The 20283-nt window shown below is 42.7% G+C and overlaps 1 protein-coding gene and 1 long non-coding RNA gene across 3 annotated transcripts in view; one reads left to right on the top strand and one right to left on the bottom strand.

Annotated features, from left to right (window-relative positions):
* LOC140202838 (sodium-coupled neutral amino acid symporter 1-like) overlaps positions 1–20283 on the bottom strand; it is a 97770-nt gene that overhangs the window by 47742 nt on the left and 29745 nt on the right. The gene's annotated exons all lie outside the window — the stretch shown is intronic.
* LOC140202839 (uncharacterized) overlaps positions 5727–20283 on the top strand; it is a 43009-nt gene continuing 28452 nt past the window's right edge. Inside the window, exon 1 of the long non-coding RNA XR_011887202.1 lies at positions 5727–5863. This is a non-coding gene — a long non-coding RNA (uncharacterized lncRNA). The remainder of the gene's footprint in view (positions 5864–20283) is intronic.

Raw genomic sequence — 20283 nt, 5'->3', positions numbered from 1 at the left:
AGCACAAGATTAATTGTACACGTATTTCATTTGAATGTGTTCTATAATGAACTTAGAAACCTCTCCCTTAGAGAACGCAGAAATTTGCAAAACAAATTCAAGTCCTAAACTCATTTACAAATGGCTTCCAGGGTGGAAATATGTGTTCATGGTGCACAAAATGATCAAATTTGATGCTAAAGAGATCTCCCCTCAGCCAGCTTGAGGTGGAATTTAGCGGGTTCTGAAATAATAGCCAAGACTGGCTTTCTAGCTGTTGTTTGACTATTTTTGTGAAGTGCCAAAGAAGTCTCAACAGACAGCCACAAGCAACAGAAACAAAATCAGAAAGAGCCACACCTTCCTGTAATGCATGATTACTGATTGTAAATGTGCAGTCAAGGCTTTTTAAAAATCTATTTATAGGAATGAGACAATGCCAACAAGGCCAGCAAGTATCAACAACAATAATTACCCTTGGGAGAGCAATAGAAAGTACTATTTACTGTGCAATCAAGAGGCAGTTACTCACCAATGCTCAGTCTGGGTTTCATGAAATCTACAACCATAGTCATTGAGCACTACAGCACAGAAACAGGTCCTTTGTCCCATCTAGTCCATGCCTAGTCCTGTCAACCTGCACCTGAACCATCGCCCTTTATTCTCCTCCCATCTATATACCTATCAAAATTTCTCCTAAATATTAAAACTCAACCCTGCATCTATCGCTTGGGCTGCAGCTCACTCACTCCACACTCTCACCACTTTCTAAGCAAAAAGTTCCACCATGTCTTCATCAGAATTTCACCTTTCAGTCTTAACCCATGACCTCGAGTTGTAGTCTCACCCAACCTAGTGGAACAAGCTTGCTTGCACTTCCCCTATCTATACCCCTCAAATTTGTATACCTATCGAGAACCAAACTCTTATTTGGGACTTGGGCATCACCAATAAGTACAGCATTTATTGCCTATCTCTAACTGCTCTTGGGAAGGTAGTGGTAGGCCATCTTCTTGGACCAGTGCCATACTCCTGCAGAGGGATTTAGCCCTAATGAAGATGAAGGAATGCTGATATATTTCTAAATCCAAGTGATGTGTGACTTGGAGGAGGAACATGTTGGTGGAGTGTTCCACTGCATGTCTGCTTGTGCCATGACTTTCACAGAAGCCCAGTCCAATTTGCATTCCTCTTGATCTTCATGGGTAGAAACATGCCGTTTTACAGCCGGTTGATGTTCATGCTGCATGGCATGCAAAAAGAATTCCTAGAATCATGGTTTTCCATGAACAATTCTGTAAACAGACGTATAGACTCCAATCCTATTTATGAGCCAATGTGGGCAAAATTCCAGACCGCAATACATAGAGTGCACCATGCAACCAATTAGTGAGGAGATTTTCTCCCTACATTACAATTGAGTTTCTGTAATGACAGCCAGTCAGCTGATTGATATATAAAGGCCAAGCATGCAGAGAGCACACCATAATTAACAGCACACTGATGATGTCTCCTCGAATGGTGAGGATATGTATGCCAATAAATTACCAAGATTGGAGAACAACTCGACCCAACCATCAACCACCTGAACTACACATTTTCCAAATGATAAATGTGACAAGAAAATGAATCTCAGCGTAAATACTTTGATCACAGATTTAGTTTGACTTTGTATTCTGTATTTACTGTAGTAGGATTTGAATTCTTGTTCCTGAATGAATCACTTCAGTAAGAAACAGTGAATGTGGTTTGGAATGAATCCAGGTGAAAGCATACAACAGATTAAGGATTATCATCTCTCTTCTAAAGTGACATCCTTCTATTCTGAGACTATGCCCCACTTTAGGAAATACCCTCTCCACATCAACCCTATCCAGGCCTTTCAATATTTGATAAGTTTCAATTAGATCCTACCCATTCTTCTAAACTGCAGTGAGTACAGTCCCAGAGCCATCAAACCCTCCTCATATGTTAACCTGTTCATTCCCAGGTCATTCTCGTGAACCTTCTCTGCACCCTCTCTAATGCCAAAAAAGGTAAGGAGCCGAAAATTTTCACAATGTCTATATCTTGCGGGAATGGGGATATGGTTGAAATAGGACTGATTTAGATGGGCCACATAGTTAGTATGGATGCACTGGGCCAAATGGCCTGCTTCCATACTTTATGACTTCAGAATGATGTAAGAATGCAGAGGTGTTACATGACAACTATATCGACATTTCTGTGGTCTGGAAATTATTGTAAAGTAGGACAGAGGCCATGTCAACACAGATACTGCAGATACTGCACTCAAAGGAGAAACCATTCACTTTGATATTGGCTGCAACAACAGATCACAGCACTGTCAGCCCAGTGACAACGTAAGGTGAAACACCTTGCTCAAAAATTGCTCTCTGTTAAAAAATGATGCCAAGCTAAAAGCTCTTCATAACACCTTGGTTACAGTTATACTTGGTTAGACCTCACTTGGAGTACTATGTTCAGTTCTGGTCACCTCACTACAGGAAGAATGTGAATACTATAGAAAGGGTGCAGAGGAGATTTACAAGGATATTGCCTGGATTGGAGGGTGTACCTTATGAGCATAGGTTGGGTGTACTTGGACTTTTCTCCTTGGAGCGATGGAGGATGAGAGTTGACCTGATAGAGGTGCATAAGATGATGAGAGGTATTGATCGTGTGGATAGACAGAGGCTTTGTCCCAGGGCTAAAATGGCTAACATGAGGGGGCATAGTTTTAAGGTGCTTGGAAAAAGGTACAGAGGGAAAATTCAATCATGCTGACTATTCCTAATCATATTATGCCTCTCCAAATGTTCATAAATCCTGCCTCTCAGGATATTTTTCATCAACTTCCCAACCACTGAAATAAGACTCACTGGTCTATAATTTCCTGGGCTATCTCTATTCCCTTTCTTGAATAAGGGAATAACATCTGCAACCCTCCAAGCCTACAGAACCTCCCCCTTCCCCAATGATGACACAAAGATTATTACCATAGCCTTATAATCTTCTAGATCTCTATCATTACCTAGTTTTTTGAAAATTTCGTAAGCTTTTTTCTTCTTCTTGACTAGATTTTCAGCACCTTTGTACAGCATGGTTCCTGTACCCTACCATCCTTACCCTATGGAATGTACCTATGCAGAACGCCACACAAATATTCCCTGAACATTTGCCACATTTCTGCCGTACATTTCCCTAAGAACATCTGTTCCCAATTTATGCTTCCAAGTTCCTGCCTGATAGCTTCATATTTCCCCTTGCTCCAATTAAACGGTTTCCTAACTTGTCTGTTCCTATCCCTCTCCAGTGCAATGTAAAGGAGACAGAATTGTGATCACTATCTCCAAAATGTTCTCCCACCGAGAGACTTGACATCTTTTTATTTGCTATTTTTCAGCTGTGCAGGTTTTTTATGAATTTCACCATTCATAAGTGTTTCATCAAAAGTCTTTGACCTGAAACTTTAACTCTGTTGCTCTCTCAAATAATACGGCTCTGACTATCACCAACTAGGAACAACATTTGTTCCTATGTGTCTTTACCTGTTATTCACTCCTTTTTTTACTTAACCAAGGCCTCAATACCTCTTGAAAACCAAGGTTCCCTAACCTGTTATCTTTATCTTTTATTATGACAGGCACATACAAGCATTGTACTCAAAATTTCACTTTTGAAGGCCACCGGCTTACTCCAAATCCACCTTTGCAAGAAAACAACCTGTCCCAATCCACACTTGCCAGATCCTTTCTGATATCATCAAAATTGGCCTTTCTCCAATTTAGCATCTCAACCTGCAGACCAAACTTATTTTTTTGCATATTTACTTTGAAACTCATGGCATTGTGATCACTAGATGCAAAGTGTTCACCAACACAAGCTTCTGTCACCTGTCCTATCTCATTCCCTAATCGGATATCAAGTATCACACATTCTCTCATTGGGAATTCTATGTACTGATTATGGAAACTTTCCTGAATACATTTGACAAACTCTATCCCATCTTGTCCTTTTACAGTACAGGAGTCCCAGTCAATATGTGGAAAATTAAAATCACCTACTATAACAACCTTATGTTTCTTGCAACAGTCTGCAATCTCTCTACAAATTTGTTCCTGTTGGGTGGTCTATAATATGGCCCCATTAATGTAGTCATACCTTTATTTCTCAGTTCCATGCATAATGCCTCACTAGGTGAGTTCTCCAATCTGTCCTGACTGAACTGAGCACTGCTGTGACATTTTCCCTGACTAATAATGCCACCCCTCCGCCTTTGTCATGTCTAAAGCAACAGAACTCCAGAATATTAATGCCCACTGATATTAGACTTTTTAACTCTGGGGAAAAAGATTCTGTCTCTCATAATCTTAAAAATCTTCTCCCCCGGCCTCCACCACTCTAAGAAAACAAACCATGCTTGTGTAACTTCTTGTTAAACACATGCTCTTTAATCCAGGCAGCATCCTAATAAAACTCTTCTGTATCCTCTCCAATCATAACAGTAATTAAATATATGGTAACAAGTTTGTATTTACAAAAAATAGCAAAGTTGAAAGGTAGAGCAGTAGATGCAAGGCATTTGATAAGGTACCCCATGCAAGGCTTATTGAGAAAGTAAGGAGGCATGGGATCCAAGAGGACATTGCTTTGTGGATCCAGAACTGGCTTGCTCACAGAAGGCAAAGAATGGTTGTAGACGGGTCATATTCTGTATGGAGGTCGGTCACCAGTGGTGTGCCTCAGGGATCTGTTCTGGGACCCCTACTCTTCGTGATTTTTATAAATGACCTGGATGAAGAAGTGGAGGGATGAGTTAGTAAGTTTGCTGATGACACAGAGGTTGGAGGTGTTGTGAATAGTGTGGAGGGCTGTCAAAGGTTACAGCGGGATGCAAAACTGGGCTGAGAAGTGGCAGATGGAATTCAACCCAGATAAGTGTGAGGTGGTTCATTTTGGTAGGTCAAATATGATGACAGAATATAGTATTAATGGTAAGACTCTTGGCAGTGTGAAGATCAGAGGGATCTTGGGGTCCGAGTCCATAGGACGCTCAAGGCTGCTGAGCAGGTTGACTCTGTGGTTAAGAAAGCATATGGTGCGTTAGCCTTCATCAATCATGGGATTGAGTTTCAAAGCCGAGAGGTAATGTTGCAGCTACATTGGACCCTGGTCAGACCCTACTTGGAGTACTGCGCTCATTTCTGGTTGCCTCACTATAGGAAGGATGTAGAAACCATAGAAAGGGTGCAGAGGAGATTTACAAGGACGTTGCCTGGATTGGGGATCATGCCTTATGAGAATAGGTTGAGTGAACGTGGCCTTTTTTTCCTGGAGTGCTGGAGGATGAGGAGTGACCTGACAGAGGAGTATAAGATGATGAGAGGCACTGATCATGTGGATAGTCAAAGGCTTTTTCCCAGGGCAGAAATGGCTAGCACGAGTGGGCAGAGTTTGAAGGTGCTTGGGAGTAGGTACAGAGGAGATGTCAGGGGTAAGTTGTTTTACACAGAGAGTGGTGAGTGCATGGAATAGGCTGCCAGCGACGGTGGTGGAGGCGGATACGATAGGGTCTTTTAAGAGACTCTTAGACAAGTATATGGAGCTCAGAAAAATAGCAGGCTATGGGTAACCCTAGGTAATTTCTCAGGTAAGGACATGTTTGACACAGCTTTGTGTGCCGAAGGGCCTGTATTGTGCTGTATGTTTTCTAGGTTTCTATGTTTCTACTTCCTCAGGAGTCTGCGGAGATTCGACACATCGTCAAGAACCTTGGCAAACTTCTATAGATGTGTGCTGGAAAGCATACTGACTGGCTGCATTACAACCTGGTATAAGAACACCTATTTCCGCTCACCAATGAACGGAAATCATACAAAAGGTATTCGCTTCCATCCAGTACATCACGGGTAAACCCCCCCAACCATTGAGCACCTCTACATGAAATGTTTCCTACACTCATGGTACTTCTGGTGTTCCCACAACCGATGGTCTCACTTTAAGGACTCTTTATCTTGTTATTTTATTTTCATTATTTAGATTTGCATTTGCACAGTTTGCTGTCCCTTGATCCTCTCTATGTTTATTGTTCTATTTATTTGCCTACAGAAAAAGAATCTCAGGGTTATATGTACTCTGATAATAAATTTTACTTTGAAGTTTTGAACTTTGAGTAGGTGGGGGAGAAGCTATGAAGCAAGAAGTGAGGTTGGGTGAGCACACAGTCAAAGAGTCAGCAAGGAGCAGAGATCGCAGAGGGGGAGCATTGAGAGAGGATCTCACTGAACTCCCAACGAAGTTCCACAGATGGGGTGCAGTGTGTTGCTTAAGATTTAAAATAGGTTTATGATAACTAAATCATGAAGAAAATGTTTTTAATGTATTCATTAATGTAATCATTCACAAACTGTTGAAAATCACTAACAAAGCCAATATTATTGACCATTCACGAATACAAGAACACATGAATACTGTTAATACATTCATGAATACAGTATGAGTCCATAATATCAGATTTTCTTCCCTGAAGGACATTAGCAAAGCCAGATCTGCTTTTACAATAGAGCAGCAGCTTCACAGTCACTATTAGACAATAAGACCATAAGAAATTAGAGCAGAATTAGGCCACTTTGCCCATCAAGTCTCCTACACCTTTCCATCATGGCTGATTTATTATCCCTCTCAACCCCATTCTCCTGCCTTCTCCCAATAACCTTTGACATCCTGGCTAATCAAGAACATATCAACTTCCACTTTAAATATATCCACTAACTTGGCCTCCACAGCTGTCTGTGGCAATCAATTCCACAGGTTCACCATCCACAGGTTAAAGAAACTCTTCCACATCTCTGTACTAAAGGGACGTTCTTCTATTCTGAGCCTGTGCCCTCTGGTCCTAGACTCCTCCATTATAGGAATCATCTTCTCCATATCCATTCTATCTAGGTCTTTCAATATTTCATAGGTTTCAATAAGATCCCCCTTCATTCTTCTAAATTCCAGCAAATACAGGCCCACAGCCATCAAATGCTCCTCATATGGTCACCCTTTTATTTCCAGACTTATTCTCTTGAACCTCCTCTGGACCCTTTAGCACTCTGGCCCATTTTCTCATGTGCTTCCAAGTCCCTCAAGACCTCATCCTTAATGATAGACTCCATCATTTTTCCAACCACTGAGGTTAGACTACCTGGTCTATAATTTTTGTTCTTCTGCCTTCCTCCCTTCTTAAAGAGTGGGTTGACATTTGGTCACCAATGCTTCCATAACCTCTTCGGTTACCTGTTTTAGAAACCTAGGGTGTAATTCATCTGGCCCAGGTAATTTATCTACCTTCAGACTTTTCAGCTTACCAAACACATTCTCGTTTGAAATAGTAACTACACTCACTTCTCCCTCCTGACACCCTTGCATTTGTGGCATTATAATGGCATCTTCCACAGTAAAGACTAACGCAAAGTACTAATTAAGTTTGTCTGCCATTTCTTTGTCCTGCATTATTACCTCTCCTGTGTCATTTTCCAGCAGTATGACATCCATTCTCGCCTCTCTTTTTATATATCTGAAAAAACTTGTAGTATTCGCTTTTTTATTATTTGCCCAGCTTACCTTCATGTTTAATCTCTTTTCTCTTTAGCTGCCTTCTTTTGGCTTATAAAAGCTTCCCAATCCTCTAACATCTGACTAATTTTTGCTCTATTACATGCCCTCCCTTTGACTTTTACATTGTTTTTGCCTTTTCTTGTCAGCCACAGTTGCTTCAGCCTCCCTTCAGAATACTTCTTCATCTTTGGGATGCTGCTATCTGCACCTTCCAAATTGCTACCAGAAATTCTAGCCATTGCTGTACTGCTGTCAAATCTGCTAGTGTCCCCTTACAAACAAGAGAAAATCTGCAGATGCTGGAAATCCAAGCAACACACACAAAGTGCTATAGGAACTCAGCAGGCCAGGCAGCCTCTAAGGAAATCAGTATAGTTGACGCTTCAGGCCGAGACCCGAGAAGAAAAAGATGCATGGTAGAGTTAAAATGTGAGGGAAGGTAGGGAGAAACACAAAGTGATAGGTGATAGGGCTAAAGTAAAGAGGAGAGAAGTTGATTGGTGAAAGAGATACAGGGCTGGAGAAGAGGGAGTCTGATAGGAGAGGACAGAAGGCCAAAGAAAATGGGGGAGAAGCATCAGAAGGAGGCAATGGGCAGTCAAGGATGGTGAGAGAGGGAAAAGGAGATGGGGATTGGTGAAGGAGATGGAAGTAGGGCCGTTATCGGAAGTTCGAGAAATCGATGTTCATGCCATCAGTTTGGAGACTAGTCAGATCAAATATAAGATTGTTTCTCCAACCTAAGTGTGGCCTCATCACAACAGTAGAGGAAGCCATGGATAGAATTATTGGAATGGGAATGGGAATGGGAAGTGGAATAAAAGTGGAGATCCCACTTTTTCTGGTGGATAGAGCACAGGTGCTCAGCGAAGTGGTCTCCCAATCTACGTTCAGTCTCACTGATATACAGGAGCACCGGATGCAGTATATGACACCAACAAACTCACAGGTGAAGTGTTGCCTCACCTGGAAGGACTGTTTGAGGCCTTGATTGGTAGTAAGGGAGGAGGTGTAGGGGCAGGTGTAGCATTTGTTCCACTTGTAAGGATACGTGCCCAGAGGGAGATCAGTGGGAAGGGATAAATGGACAAGGGAATCACAAAGGGAGCAAACCCTGCTGAAAGCAGAAAGTTTGGGGGGAAGGAAAGATGTGCTTGGTGGTGGGATCCCATTGGAGATGGTGGAAGTGGCCGAGAATTATGTGTTGGATGTGGAGGCCGGTGGGATGGTAGGTGAAGACATGAGGAACTCTATCCCTGGTAGGCTGGTGGGAGGATGGGTTAAAAGCAGATGTGCATGAAATGGAAGAGATGCAGTTGAGGGCAGCATTGAAGGTGGAGGAAGGGAAGCCCCTTTCTTTGAAGAAGGAGGGCATCTCCTTCATTCTGGAATAAAAACCTGAGAACAGATGCAGCGAAGACGGAGGAATAGAGAGAAGGGGATGGTGTTTTTACAAGTTTTTACAAGGATGGGAAGAGGTATAGTCTAGGTAGTGGTGAGAGTCTGTGGGTTTATAATAGACTTCAGTAGATAAGCTGTCTCCAGAGATAGATACAGAGAGATTGAGTAAGGGAAGGGAGGTGTCAGAAATGGACCAGGTGAATTTGAGAGCAGGGTGGAAGTTGGAGGCAAATTGGACGAAGTTGACGAGTTCAGCATGGGTGCAGGAAACAGCACCAATGCAGTCATCAATGTAGCGTAGGAAAAGTGGGGATGGCCACCAGTGTAAGCTTGGAAGATTGATATTCCACGTAGCTGACAAAAAGGCAGGCATAGCTGCGACTCAAGTGAGTGCCCATGGCTACACCTTTTGTTTGAAGGAAGTGGGAGGAGCCAAAGAAGAAATTATTTAAGGACAAGTTCTGCTAGATGGAGGACAGTGGTTCTGAAAAGGAACTGGTTGGGTCTGGAAATGGAGAGCTTTGAGGCCTTCTTGGCGGGGAATGGAGGTGTATTGGGCCTGGGCATCCATAGTAACAATAAGATGATCAGGGACAAGGAACTTGAAATCATTGAAAAGATCCAGAGTGTGTGAAGTATCTGGATGTAGGTAGGAAGGGACTGGACCAGGAGGGATAAAACAGAGTCAATGTCTGCATATCTGAGTTCAGTAGGGCAGGAACAAGCTGAAACAGTGGTTCTACCTGGACAGGCAGGTTTGTGGATCTTGGGTAGGAGGTAGAAACAGGAGGTGCGGGGTGCAGTAGCTATGAGGTTGCTGGCAGAGGATGGGAGATCCCCAGGGTCAATATGGTTAGTGATGGTGTGGGAGACGATGGCCTGGTGTTCCTTAGTGGGGTCCTGTCTGAGGGGCAAGTAAGAGGAGGTGTCTGAGAGTTGGTGCTGGGACTCAGCAAGGTAGAGGTCAGTTCACCAGACTACTACAACATCTCCCTTATCTGCGGATTTGATGGTGAAGTTAGGATTAGTGCAGAGGAAGTGGAGAGCCGAGCATTCAGAAGGAATGAGGTTGGAATAGGATAGAGGAGTGCTGAAATCTAGACGGTTAATGTCCCGTCAGCATTGGCAGTGAAAAGATCCAGAGCAGACAGAAAACGAGGGCGGGGTGTCCAGGAAGAGGAGACGGGATGGAGATGGGAGAAGGGGTCATCAGTGAGGGATGGAGAGTCCTTGCCAAAGAAATAGGCTCGGAGATGGTGGCGGCGAAAAAGAGCTCAGTGTCGTGGCCAGCGCGGAACTCACTGAAGTGTGGGTGCAGGGGGACAAAAATGAGGCCCTGAGGACAGAACATTCTGCCTCAGAGAGGGGAAGGTCGGAGGGAATGGTTGACAAAGGAGAGGCCCTTATTGAACGTTCTGTCTCAGAAGGGGGAAGGTCGGAGGGAATGATTGACAAAGGAGAGGCCCTTACTGAACGTTCTGTCTCAGAGAGGAGAAGGTCAGAGGAAATGGTGAAAACCTGGCATGGATGAGAGCTGAGATCGGAGGGGGAAGGGGTTGGTGGTGTCTGAGGGGAAGGAAGGTTTGTGGTGTTCAGGGATGGTGGGATGAGAGAAACATGGAGTCTCTGAGGATCCACGAACTGATGGTGGGACCTGAGAGAGATGGGATTGCAGGGTGGCGGTGGGGGAAGTGGAGGCGGGGTTTCCAGCGGTAGCGCGTGAAGACCTGGCATGGAGGTCAGGGCCAGAGTCGGAGTTGCAGGTTGTGCAATGAGCACTTTGGAGATGTCCGAGGTCATTGGAACCTGTGTTGACAGTGGTGGAGTCCGGGTTATGAGTCTACTCTGGATTGTTAGAGCCATTGAGGTTGGTAACACGGATCACGGTCTGGAGACATCCACGCCTGCTGGCATCGTAAACCTTAGAATTAATTTTGACTATCTCCTCCCTCATGACTCTGTAATTCCCTTTATCCACTGTAATACTGAAACATCTGACTTTAGCTTCTCCCTTTCAAACAGCACTGTTCCTGAAGGGTTTCTTTACCTTAAGCTCACTAATCAAAACTTGTTCATTGCACAATACCCAATCCAGAATTCTCTTGCCCCTAGTGGGCTCAACTACAAGCTGCTCGAAAAATCCATCTCATAGGCACTCTAACCTCTCTTGGGATGCTGCACCAACCTGATTTTCCCAATCTACCTGCGTATTGAAATCCGACATGACTATCATAACATTGCCCTTTTTTTACATGCTTTTTCTATCTCCCATTGTCATTTACATCTCAGATCCCAGCTACTGTTCGGGCATCTGTGTATATCTCGCATCAGGGTTTTTTTACCCTTGCAGTTTCTTAACTCTATCCACAAGGATTCTACATCGTCCAATTCTATGTCATCTCTTTCTAAAGATTAGATTTCATTGTTTTTACCAACAGAGCCAAGCCACCCCCTCTGCTTACATGTCTGGCTTTTCAATACAAGGTGCATCCTTGGATGTTAAGCCCTCAACTATGATCCCTTTCGGTCACAAGATCATACCTCCCAATTTCTAACTGTGCTACAAGATCATCTACCTTAGTCTGTATACTGCATGCATTCAAATATAACACTGCCAGTCCTGTATTCATCACCCTTTTAGATATTGGCCCCTGTTACACTTGACTGCAATTTTGTCCTTTCATCTGCCTATCTTTCCTTACAGTCTCGCTACATACTATGTCTTCTTGTAAACCAACTGCTCCATCCTCATTCCAATTCCCATCTTCCTGCCAAATTAGTTTAAACCATCCCCAACAGTTCTATCAAACCTGCTCAAAAGGATATTGGTTCCCTTTGGGTTCAGGAGTAACCTGTTCTTGTTGTACAGGTCATACCTTCCCCAGAAAAGACACTAATGATCCAGAAATCTGACACCCTTCCCCTGTACCATTCCTCAGCCATGTAATCATCTGCCAAATCATCCTATTCTTACCCTCACTGGCATGTGGCACAGACAGCAAACCAGAGATTACTACCCTGGAGGTTCTGCTTTTCAACTTTCTATCTAACTCCCTCTATTCTCTCTTCAGGAACTTATCCCTTTTCCTACCTCTGTCATTAGTACCAGTATGAACCCAATCCAAGACATCCCTGACGCTGTCAGCTGGGAGGGAGCATACCATTTGGGTGTCTGGCATTGAGAGACGGGATGTTCACAGATTCCCCTGTCTACTTCCCCAACTATCAGTACTGCACTCCTCTCCACCCCCCAATCCTTCCTGAGCTACAGAGCCAGGCTCAATGTCAGATACTTGGTCGCGGCAGCCTCCCCCTGATAGTCTGTTCCCCCCCCCAACAGAATCCAAAGTGGTATACTTATTACTGAGGGGAACAGCCACAGGGGTACTCTGCACTGGCTGCCGATTCCTTTCCCTCTCCTGACAGTCATACAGCTACCTGCCTCCTGCAACTTATGGGTGATTACTTACCTGTAGCTCCTATCTATCACCTTCTCATTCCCCCTCAGTGCGAGATGTAGCTCCTGCTCCTTAATAGGGTCTTTACAGAGCTGCAGCTCAGTGCACTTTGTCCAGATGTAGTTATTAGGGAGACGGGAGATCTCCTAAAGTTCCCACATTGGGCACAGCAGCGTAGTGGTTAGCACAATGTTTTAGAGTATCAACAACCCAGGTTCAATTCCCATTGCCACCTTTAAGGAGTTTGTATGTTCTCCCCGTGACCGCGTGGGTTTCCTCTGAGTTTGTATGTTCTCCCCGTGACCCTGGGGGTTTCCTCTGAGTGCTCTGGTTTCCTCCCACAGTCTAGGGATTAATTGGTCAATGTAAATTGTCCCATGATTAGGCTAGGATTAAATCTGGAGATTACTGAGCTTGAAGGTCTGAAAGGGCCTATTCCACACTGTATCTCAATAAATTAATAAATGAATTAATACCACTCAAAGAACATACGTCTAACTCTGGATTCACTCTCAGTGCACTAGCTATGTAGTAATAGACAAAGAAAGAGAAGGAAAAAGAAACTTAGAGCCTCTGCCTGTTCTCACCTAATACTGTTGAGCCAAAGCCTGATCACTCTAACACCGTTCTCGCCAACAATGGTTGCTCCGCTTCAACTTTAATTCTCTTCATGGCCTTTGCCAAGTACCTAAGAAATCCTATGGTTACAGTCTGCCAAAAATTCTTGAAAGGTTGTCAGCTCTTTTTTAGATCTCACGCCACCTCAGCCAAAGAACAACTGCTCACGATGATTGCCGCCCACCAAAAAGAAATGGAAGGCCCCAGGCTCTTGTTAAGTCTATTACTTATACAACACTCAGTGGCCACTAATTAAGAATAGGAATGTTCCTGATAAAGTGGCCACAGGGATGGAACCCGGTGTGATCTTCTGCTGCTGTAGCCTATGCACTTCAAGGTCCAGCGGGTTGTGTGTTCAGAGATGCTCTTCTGCACACCACTGCTGTAACGTGAGGTTATCTGAGAGACTGTTGCCTTTCTGTCAGCTTGAACCAGTCTGGCCATTCTCCTCTGATGTCTCTCATTAACAAGGCATTTTAACCCACAGAACTGCCACACACTGGACTCTGTGCACGAAAATCCCAAAAGATCAGCAGTTTCTGGGATACTCAAACCACCCCATCTGGCACCAATGATAAAAGTCACTTAGATCACATCACTTCTCCATTATTATGTTTGGACTGAATGACAACTGAGCCTTGTGATCACATCTGCATGCTTTTAGGCACTGAGTTGCTGCCAAATCATTAACAAGCAGGGGTACAGGTGTACCTAATTGAGTGGCCACAAAGTGTATACTTTAAATTGCAGATTTATATCAGTATTTGAACTTAAATTTCCCAGCTGCTGTGGTGGGATTTGAAACTCATGTTTCTGGATGATGATCCAGGAACCTAACAATTATGTTATTATACCGGCAAAGAGCTAATGAGAAACATAAACACATAAAAACCATCAGCACAATACATGCCTTTTGGCCCACAAAGTTGTGCCAAACATGTCCTTACCCTAGAAATTACCGAGGGTTACCCATAGCCCTCTGTTTTTTCAAGCTCCATGTACCTATCCAGGAGTGTCTTAAAAGACCCTATTCTATCCGCCTCCACCACCGTCACCAGCAGCCCGTTCCATGCTCTCACCACTCTCTGCATAAAAAACTTACACCGACATCTCTATGTAATTCAAGCACTTTAAAACTGTGTCCTCACATGCTAGCCTTCTCAGCACTGGGAAAAAGCCTCTAACTATCCACACAATCAATGCTTCTCATCACCTTATACACCTCTATCAGGTCACCTCTCATCCTCCGCTGCTCCAAGAACAAAAGGCCGAGTTCACTCAACCTATTCTCATAAGACATGCTCCCCAATCCAGACAACATCTTGTAAATCTCCTCTGCACCCTTTCTATGGTTTCCACGTCCTTCCTGCAGTGAGGCGAATAAAACTAAGCACAGTACTCCAAGTGGGGTCTGACCAGGGTCCTATATAGCTGCAACATTACTTCTCGGCTCTCAAACGCAATCCCACGATTGATGAAGGCCAATGCACCGTATGCCTTCTTAACCACAGAGTCAACCTGCTCAGAAGCTTTAGCGTCCTATGGACTTGGAACTCAAGATCCCTCTGCTCCTCCACACTGCCAAGAGTCAAATACTATATTCTGCTGTCATATTTGACCTACCAAAATGAACCACCTCATACTTATCTGGGTTGAACTCCATTTGCCACTTCTCAGCCCAGTTTTGCATCCTATCAATGTCCTGCTGTAACCTCTGACAGCCCTCCACACTATCCACAACACCCCCAACCTTTGTGTCATCAGCAAACTTACTAACCCATCCCTCCACTTCCTCATCTGGGTCATTTATAAAAATCATGAAGAGTAAGGGTCCCAGAACAGATCCTTGAGGCACACCACTGGTAACCGACCTCCATGCAGAATATGACCCATCTACAACCACTCTTTGCCTTTTGTGAGCAAGCCAATTCTGGATCCACAAAGCAATGTCCCCTTGGATCCCATGCCTCCTTACTTTCTGAATAAGCCTGCAAGGGGTACCTGATGAAATGCCTTGCTGAAATCCATATACACTACATCTACTGCTCTTCCTTCATCAATGTGTTTAGTCACATCTCAAACAATTCAACCGGTTCATTTCCCAATACCAGATCAAGTACAGCCTCTCCTCTTGTAGGCTTATCTACATATTGTGTCAGGTAACCTTCCTGAACACACCTAACAAACTCTACCCCTCTAAACCCTTCACTCCAGGGAGATGCCAATCGAAATTTGGGAAATTAAAATCTCTCACCCACAACAACACTGTTGTTATTACACCTTTCCATAATCTGTCTCCCTATCTGCTCCTCGATGTCCCTGTTACTGTTGGTTGGTCTATAAAAAACACTCAGTGGAATTATTGACCCCTTCCTTTTCCTAACTTCCACCCACAGAGACTCCGTAGACAATTCCTCCATGACTTCCTCCTTTTCTGTAGCCGTGACACTATCTCTGATCAGCAGCAACACACACCTACCTCTTTTGCCTCCCTCCCTTTTGAAACATCGAAAGCCTGGCGCTCGAAGTAACCATTCCTGCCATCCAAGTCTCTGTAATGTCCACAACATCATAGCTCCAAGTACTGATCCATGCTCTGAGCTCATCCGTTTTGTCCATAATACTCCTTGCATTAAAACAGACGCATCTCAAACCATCAGTCCGAACACGTCCCTTCTCTATCAACTGCCTATCCTCCCTCTCGAGAGAGAGTAAAAGTGGTTCTGGTATAACATTATAATGGCAAAACTGATCATGAATAGAAATTATTGAAATAAATTTTGTTTTTGATTCTATCATTTAATAATGAAAAGGAAAGTGGTGTTATCTTTAAGTTTTTAAGGAGAGGTTATCTTATCTTTAAGGAGAGGTTCCAGAGGATTGAAGGGTTGCAGATGTTGTTCCTTTATTCAAGAAAGGGAGTAGTGATAGCCCAGGAAATTATAGACCAGTGAGTCTTACCTCAGTGGTTGGTAAGTTATTGGAGAAGATGCTGAGAGGCAGGATTTATGAACATTTGGAGAGATATAATATGATTAGGAGTAGTCAGCGTGGCTTTGTCAAGGGCAAGTCATGCCCTATGAGCCTGATTGAATTTTTTGAGGATGTGACTAAACACATTGATGAAGGAAGAGCAGTAGATGTAGTGTATATGGATTCCAGCAAGGCATTTGATAAGGTACCCCATGCAAGGCTTATTGAGAAAGTAAGGAGACATGGGATCCAAGGGGACATTGCTTTGTGGATCCAGAACTGGCTTGCCCACAGAAGGCAAAGAGTGGCTGTAGACGGGTCATATTCTATATGGAGGTCGGTCACCAGTGGAGTGCCTCAGGGATCTGTTCTGGGACCCATATTCTTTGTGATTTTTATAAATGACCTGGATGAGGAAGTGGAGGGATGGGTTAGTAAGTTTGCTGATGACACAAAGGTTGGAGGTGTTTTGGGTAGTGTGGAGGGCTGTCAGAAATTACAGTAGGACATTGATAGGATGCAAAATTGGGCTGAGAAGTGGCAGATGGAGTTCAACCCAGGTAAGTGTGAAGTGGGTCATTTTGGTAGGTCAAATATGATGGCAGAATATAGTATTAATGGTAAGACTCTTGGCAGTGTGGAGGATCAGAGGGATCTTGGGGTCCGAGTCCATAGGATGCTCAAAGCAGCTGTGCAGGTTGACTCTGTGGTTAAGAAGGCATACAGTGTATTGGCCTTCATCAATCGTGGAATTGAATTTAGGAGCCGAGAGGTAATGTTGCAGCTGTATAGGACCCTGGTCAGACCCCACTTTGAGTACTGTGCTCAGTTCTGGTCACCTCACTACAGGAAGGATGTGGAAGCCATAGAAAGGGTGCAGACATTTACCAGGATGTTGCCTGGATTGGGGGAGCATGCCTTATGAGAATAGGTTGAGTGAACTTGGCCTTTTCTCCTTGGAGTGATGGAGGACGAGAGGTGACCTGATAGAGGTGCATAAGATGATGAGAGGCATTGATCATGTGGATAGTCAGAGGCTCTTTCCCAGGGCTGAAATGGTGGCCACAAGAGGACACAATTTTAAGGTGCTGGGGAGTAGGTACAGAGGAGATATCAGGGCCTATGTTCCCTCTTCACTGTGCGCGTGCACACGTTTTTCAACCAGTGCACAAAGGAAATTAATGTGCGCACAAAAGGTTAGTTACCTAAAATAACGTAGTAATTAATAATTATACTTATTGAAAATAATCTTTTAGCTAAATGTTTCTGTTCACTAGTTAGTCGGTTTTTCAAATACCACAATGCACGTCACCAATTGATTCACTTCATTTTGCGCAAGGCAAAATTAACAAGATAAGAAAGCAGTATCTGGGAGACAATATTTCGTGGAGTGACAAAGTTAAAGTTTTGCTAAGCCAACAACGTGAAGAAAACGTCACAGTAGATACAAGTTCGCTCTTGACTTTTATGAATAGTCTTTGTGTTCATTTAGAAGAAAGGTTTCCTGAAGATGAGGTACAAGAATGGTCAGCTTTTGATTTTCCCGCAATTGCAGATTGTGACTTTAACATTTGGAGATGAACAAGTTAATGCTTTATGTCTAAAATATCATGATTTTCTAGCTGAAAATACTGTAATAGTTAGACAGTTAAATGATTTCAAATTTTCCATGCAAGAAAAAATTAAATCCAAACTGATTTCAAACTTTGCTCAAATGGTGGCATTTGTACTTCAAAATGAACAGTTTTGTGACCTTGCACAGTTGATGGACATTGGGGGAACCTTTCTTGCGGCTGGTGCGGACTGTGAGCGAGGTTTTAGCCTAATGAATCAACTCAAAAACAAGCTGAGAAACCGTTTAGGTGAATGTCATTTGGATATGTTAATGAGAATCAAAAGCTATCAATTGGATGAAAGTTCTATTAGTCTAGATAAAGCTTACAAAGAATGGGTAAATACCAAAGACAGGAGAGAGAAAACATAACTGAGTGACTTAAATATGAATGTTATTTTGTTGTTATTCTGTGCAGTTTTATGTCAAATATTTTGTAAACCTGTATAAACTGCCATGTGTGCATTCAGTGCACACATACTTTTGTCACAGGAAAAAAATTTGCACAACATGAGATTTTTGTGTACACTGACTACTAAAAATTAGAAGGAACATTGGTCAGGGGTAAGTTTTTTACTCAAGAGTGGTGAGTGCGTCGAATGGGCTGCCAGCAATGGTGGTGGAGGTGGATATGATAGGATCTTTCAAGAGATAGGTACATGGAGCTTAGTAAAATAGAGGGCTACAGGTATGCCTAGTAACTTCTAAGGTAGGGACATGTTCGGTACAACTCTGTGGGCTGAAGGGCCTGTATTGTGCTGTGGGTTTTCTCTGTTTCTATTTTTTTTTCAAAATAGTGGGATACTCACTCTGATATGGATGATTAAAAATCAAATGATCGTTCAGGCCCAAATAGTTAAATAGTCCTTCTACCTGTCACTGTTAAAACAACAACCCTGCAGTGACTTTAAGAGATTAGTTTCAATAACAGATTAAACAATACATGAAATGAAAAGACAGTAAACTCTCAATTAGAGTTCTATAATTCTTGAAACAAAAATATTGAGTTATTGGTTAAGAACACTGAACAATAATTGTTTGCACATACGGCAAATACTGACTTCATTCTCAATTCCGCTTTACTAAATTTGAGAGCTTGAATGGATTTTCTGGTCTTGAGTTGAACGTTACATAATGAGCCATTCATCTAACTCAGTGTCCATTAATCTCCATTTGATTCTTTTGAGCATTCAGTCAATCCTTTATAAATTCAATTAACATTTTATGAAGGAAACCATCACAATCGAGCTAAATTACAAATATCATTTTTGATTGAATCACTCAACATGCAAATCAAAATGTGTATCTTCAATTCAGCATAATCTGATTTTTAAAAATGTATTTAATTACCTCGGTTTAGCAAGATAGCTGATGTACTGTGTGGTACATTATATAATACATCAAGATTGTATCTTTGTGTATGTATACATAGCTTTCTTGTGTGTATTGCATAATTCACAGAAAAATGCCTTTTTACCCTTTACAGAAACAATGTTTGCTCACAGTAAGAACTGTTCAATATTCCTATGTACAAGTATATAGAATTACTAAAAATGTTGCAGATATTGGAAATCTGAAATAAAATAATGGAAATTCTAAGCAGCTCAGACAGCAGCAATGGAGCTCGAAACAGAGTCCAATGACTCTTCTGATGTAAAGCGGTCGGTCCACCTGAAAAATTAACTTTGTTTGTCTCAACCCACTGATGCTGAATGACTACTGGGTATTTCTCACATTCCATTTTGTTTCAGATTTTCAGAAACTGCTGTGTTCTGCAGCTCATAAACCCAGCGCCCACTTTATTATGTAACCTGTACACCAGCTTGTTAATGCAAATATATAATCAGCCAATCATATGGCAGCAACTCAATGCATAAAATCATGCAGACATGGTCAAGAGGTTCAGTTGTTATTCAGACCAAACATCAAATTGGGGAAGAAATGTGATCTAAGTGGCTTTGTCCATGGAATGATTGTTGGTGCCAGACAGGATGGTTTGAGTATCTTAGAAACTGCTCTCCTAGGATTTTTACCCATAACAGTCTCTACAATTTATAGCAAATAATGCAAAAATAAAAAAAAAATCAGTGAGCAGCAGTTTTGTGGATGAAAACTCAAATCATCATGTGTTACAACAGTGAGGAGCAGAGAAGGTGCTGGAACACAAAGCATATCAATCGGTGAAGTGGATGGGCTACAACAGCAGAAGACCATGAACAGGAAGTGCCCACTAAGTGAAGATCTGTCATGTTCTGTTTTCTTTCCCTAACCATCCTCATTCATTTACTGACTGAGGTCTTTTAAGCAGCTTATCTACCTGTCAGCTTAGCTCTCCCCACTCCTCTTCTGCAACTTTAAACACAGTCATGTTTTCTCTTTTCCTGTTTTGATCTGAAATATGAAACATGCTACTCCCTCCACAGGCGCTGACCAATGTGTTGATTGTTCTTATCATTGCACAATGTTTCCTCAGTAAACTCAAATGCAATAGAAGGAGACTGTTAACCATTGTATCACTTTAAATATAAGAGAAGTCAAAGACAGCAGAGAAACAATAGACAGGCATGTAATATGGCACACATTTGTGGGAAGTCAGAGTTGTTACCAACAGAAGGCAACTAAAAAAGCAATAAGGTG

Source organism: Mobula birostris, chromosome 9 (genome assembly GCF_030028105.1).
Source record: "Mobula birostris isolate sMobBir1 chromosome 9, sMobBir1.hap1, whole genome shotgun sequence".
In the NCBI taxonomy this organism is placed as follows: Eukaryota; Metazoa; Chordata; class Chondrichthyes; order Myliobatiformes; family Myliobatidae; genus Mobula; species Mobula birostris.
The sequence above is the reverse complement of the archived record's forward strand: the minus strand, read 5'-3'. Positions and strand labels throughout refer to the sequence as shown.